This window comes from Aethalodelphis obliquidens, unplaced genomic scaffold, assembly GCF_003676395.1.
Source record: "Aethalodelphis obliquidens isolate GAN/ISIS:26980383/991018 unplaced genomic scaffold, ASM367639v1 scaffold66, whole genome shotgun sequence".
Lineage (NCBI taxonomy): Eukaryota > Metazoa > Chordata > Mammalia > Artiodactyla > Delphinidae > Aethalodelphis > Aethalodelphis obliquidens.
The window spans coordinates 2,603,193-2,608,151 of record NW_020838010.1 but is presented as its reverse complement, the minus strand read 5'-3'; the positions used below and the strand labels follow the sequence as shown (position 1 = coordinate 2,608,151).

General features: G+C 39.7%; 1 long non-coding RNA gene across 1 annotated transcript; it reads left to right on the top strand.

Annotated features, from left to right (window-relative positions):
* Positions 1 to 295: 295 nt before the first annotated feature.
* On the top strand, positions 296 to 2,338 carry LOC113610993 (uncharacterized). The gene is made up of 2 exons (XR_003429318.1): positions 296 to 452; positions 2,264 to 2,338. It is a non-coding gene; the product is annotated as an uncharacterized LOC113610993 (long non-coding RNA).
* Positions 2,339 to 4,959: the final 2,621 nt, after the last annotated feature.

Here is a 4,959-nt window from a genome sequence, read left to right as displayed (position 1 = left end):
TGTTCTTTCATCTGGTACATAGTCCTCTGCCTTTTCATTTTGTCTATCTTTCTGTGAATGTGGTTTTTGTTCCTCAGGCTGCAGGACTGTAGTTCTTCTTGCTTCTGCTGTTGGCCCTCTTGTGGATGAGGCTATCTGAGAGGCTTGTGCAAGCTTCCTGATGGGAGGGATCAGTGGTGGGTAGAGCTGGGTGTTGCTCTGGTGGGCAGAGCTCAGTAAAACTTTGACCCACTTGTCTGCTGATGGGTAGGGCAGAGTTCCCTCCCTCTTGCTTGTTTGGCCTGAGGCGACCCAGCACTGGAGCTTACAGGCTTTTTGGTAGGGCTAATGGTGGACTCCGGGAGGGCTAACACCAAGGAGTACTTCCCAGAACTTCTGCTGCCAATGTTCTTGTCCCCGTGGTGGGCCACAGCCATCCCCTGCCTCTGCAGGAGACCCTCCAACACTAGCAGGTAGGTCTGGTTCAGTCTCCTATGGGGTCACTGCTCCTTCCCCTTGCGTCCTAATGCACACATTACTTTGTGTGGGCCTTCCAAGAGTGGAGTCTCTGTTTCCCCCAGACCTGTTGAAGTCTTGCAATCAAATCCCACTGGCCTTCTAAGTCCGATTCTTTGGGAATTCCTCCTCCCATTGCTGGATCCCCAGGGGGGAAGCCTGATGTGGGACTCAGAACCTTCACTCCAGTAGGTGGACTTCTGTGGTATAATTGTTCTCCAGTTCGTGAGTCACCCACCCAGGGGTTATGGGATTTGATTTGATTGTGATTGCACCTCTCCTACCATCTCATTGTGGCTTCTCCTTTGTCTCTGGATGTGGGGTATCTTTTTTGGTGGGTTCCAGTGTCTTTCTGTCGATGATTGTTCAGCAGTTATTTGTGATTCTGGGTCTCTCACAAGAGGGAGTGAGTGCATGTCCTTCTACTCCACCATCTTCAGATTATTTCTGACTTTAGAATATTTCTGAACTTTTACAGTTTCTTTTATACTGTGCAGAAGATAGAAAGATCAGAAGCAAACAGGAATGAAAGAGCTAGTGTTATAAAATTATATTTGGCAGATACCCCAAATGTCTTCCTGGCCTCAACTCCTGAGAATATCACATTTTCCATAACACTGCAAAGTTCCTTTCTGATATCAGGTCTTACTGGCCTTGAATATTTGCTGATACAGTTATATTTAACTGTATCATAGCAGGAATGTCATAAAAGTGGCAGACAGGAAGTATGGAAGGCATATAGATGGGGCAAGTTGACCACCAACTCCATGTATCCATTGGGTAAAGAGGAGGTTGCAACCTCCTCTACAAAGGAGTGGACCTTTGTAGAGTAGATTGACCACATGCAGATAATTGACAAATGTATTGGAAGAGTTTACTTTTTTTCTTTAACAAATTAGGTAATGGAGAAGAAATCATCTTTCCCCTCAAAATTTCCACTTGCTTTCTCAGACACATTCCACATAAATGGAACAAACCATATTTTCCTGTTTTTTTAAAATGATATTCCTGATTGTTCTTTTAATCTGAGCAATACAGGGCACTTTAATAAATGTGGTTATGGTAATTTTGCTTATGATTAGATTATCAAACGTCTGGCAAATTGACATGAGGTCGGCAATGTAGCAAAATAGGTTGAGCTTTGAGCCCAGTCAGGAGATCTGTGTTCCGGTCCCCAGTTCTGAAATAACTAGTTCTGTAAACTTGGATAAATTACTTAACCTCTTGAAGCCCCAGTTTCCTCATTTGTAAATAAATGAATGATTGAACTCTAGATTATCCTTAAAGTCCATTACAGCTCTAAAATTCTATTTGAGAAGTTCATGTGTTATGTTAAATTTCAGAGGCAATGCATACTATTTCTATGTTTGCATATATAAAAATTAAAACTGTTGCCTCAGTTCAAACATGTATCTACAGAATAAGTTAAAAAGGAGAAAAAAATAAGGCCTAGGGACACAGGCTTTCAAGTTCTGAAGCCACACTCCTCTTTGTGTACTGGCTAAGTGCCTCGGTATTTTCTACATGTGATGATCTGTCCTCTGCCCTGAGGTTTCTTAATCTAAGTTTTGCAATGTGTGTCATAGATATTTGTTTATCAAACATAATGCAACTGTCTCAGACAGGACATAACACTATTTCCTAGTCAGTGGCTAAAACATTTCTCACCTCCTGAACTTTACCAGTCTTAAATTCCATAACTTCTGTGACCTCAAATGAAGATACCTTGACTTTCACTTGATATGATGATGGATTTTATTTTTTGCAGGAAGATACTGGGTTTTGAAACGATCCCCTCCCTTCACCTGTGGAAAACGTTATACTAAATGATAAGGTGATTCTGCCCTGCCACCCATACAGCTTCCTTCCAGGCCTTGTGGCACAAGACCTGGGGAGCTCTGGGTCATTTCATTGCCATTGCCAGGGGAGTAAAACTGACAACTCTAGTCCCTGATGAAGAGTCAAGAGCTTACGATCTATCTGGGAAGGGTTATGTTACATGTAGGTAAAGCATGTTCATAATCTTGGGATTAATATACAAAGCCAATGGAAAGGGTGAAGCTGGTCATCTCAGATGAGAGAAGCTGACGTGGTCTTTGCATTAGTATTTATTTCCAATTTTAGAGGTTTCCTCATATTAGGATGCTACCAGAAAACTACTAGAGCTAATCAATGAATTTGGTAAAGTAGCAAGATTCAAAATTAATGCACAGAAATCTCTTGCATTCCTATACACTAACAATGAAAAATCTTAAAGAGAAATTAAGGAAACTATCCTATTTACCATTGCAACAAAAAGAATAAAACACCTAGGAATAAACCTCCCTAAGGAGACAAAAGACCTGTATGCAGAAAACTATAAGACACTGATGAAAGAAATCAAAGATGACACAAACAGATGGAGATATATACCATGTTCTTGGATTGGAAGAATAAACATTGTGAAAATGACTGTACTACCCAAAGCAATCTACAGATTCAATGCAATTCCTATCAAGCTGCCAAGGGCATTTTTCACAGAAGTAGAACAAACCATTTTAAAATTTGTATGGAAACACAAAAGACCCCGAATAGCCAAAGCAATCTTGAGAAAGAAAAACGGAGCTGGAGGAATCAGGCTTCCTGACTTCAGACTATACTACAAAGCTACAGTAATCAAGACAGTATGGTACCAGCACAAAAACAGAAATATAGTTCAATGGAACAGGATAGAATGCCCAGAGATAAACCCATGCACATATGGTCACCTTATCTTTGATAAAGGAGGGAAGGATATACAATGGAGAAAAGACCGCCTCTTCAATAAGTGGTGCTGGTAAAACTGGAGAGCTACATGTAAAAGAATGAAATTAGAACACTTCCTAACACCATACACAAAAACAAACTCAAAACGGATTAAAGACTTAAATGTAAGGCCAGACACTATAAAACTCTTAGAGGAAAATATAGCCAGAATCCTCTATGGCATAAATCACAGCAAGATCCTTTTTGACCCACCTCCTCAAGAAATGGAAATGAAAACAAAAATAAACAAATGAGATCTAATGAAACTTAAATCTTTTGCATAGCAAAGGAAACCATAAACAAGACAAAAAGACAACCCTCAGAATGGGAGAAAATATTTGCAAATGAAACAACTGACAAAGGATTAATCTCCAAAATATACAAGCAGCTAACGCAGCTCAATAACAAAAAAACAAACAACCCAATCCAAAAATGGGCAGAAGACCTAAACAGACATTTCTCCAAAGAAGATATACAGATTGCCAACAAACACATGAAAAGATGCTCAACATCACTAATCATTAGAGAAACGCAAATCAAAACTACAATGAGATATCATCTCACACCAGTCAGAATGGCCACCATCAAAAAATCTACAAACAATAAATGCTGGAGAGGGTGTGGAGAAAAGGGAACCCTCTTGCGCTGTTGGTCGGAATGTAAATTGATACAGCAACTATGGAGAACAGTATGGAATTTCCTTAAAAAACTACAAATAGAACTACTATATGACCCAGCAATCCCACTACTGGGCATATACCCTTAGAAATCCATAATCCAAAAGGAGACATGTACTACAGTGTTCATTGCAGCACTATTTACAATAGCCAGGACATGGAAGCAACCTAAGTGTCCATCAACAGATGACTGGATAAAGAAGATGTGGCACATATATACAATGGAATATTACTCAGCCATAAAAGGGAAAGAAATTGAGTTATTTGTAGTGAGGTGGTTGGACCTAGAATCTGTCATACAGAGTGAAGTAAGTCAGAAAGAGAAAAATACCATATGCTAACACATATATATATGGAATCTAAAAAAAAAAAAGGTTCTGATGAACCTAGGGGCAGGACAGGAATAAAGATGCAGATGTAGGGAATGGACTTGAGGACACGGGGAGGGGGAAGGGTAAGCTGGGACAAAGCTGGGACAAAGCTGGGAATAGCATTGACATATATACACTACCAAATGTAAAATAGATAGCTAGTAGGAAGCAGCTGCATAGCACAGGGAGATCAGCTCAGTGCTTTGTGGCTACCTAGAGGGGTGGGATAGGGAGGGTGGGAGGGAGATGCAAGAGGGAGTGGATATCGAGATATATGTATACATATAGCTGATTCACTTTGTTATACAGCAGAAACTAATACAACATTGTAAAGCAATTACACTCCAATAAAGATGTCAAAAATAAAAACTGTACTAGATAAGATAAAGGCTCTATCAAACTTTATGATCACAGAATTTTATCAGAAAAGTGGTCTGTTCTGCACTAACTTAAGACCTGTTTTTCATATATTTATTACTTCTTGGCTATTTTTTGTTAATTTACAGGTGTACTTTGCATCAGTGCTTTCCTTGTGTTTCTGTATTTAGTCTTTCTCTTAGCCCTAGGTCAGCTTGTTTATTTCCCAAAAAGAAGCAGCTTCTGCAAAATGCTGGGAAAAATCCTGAATGTAC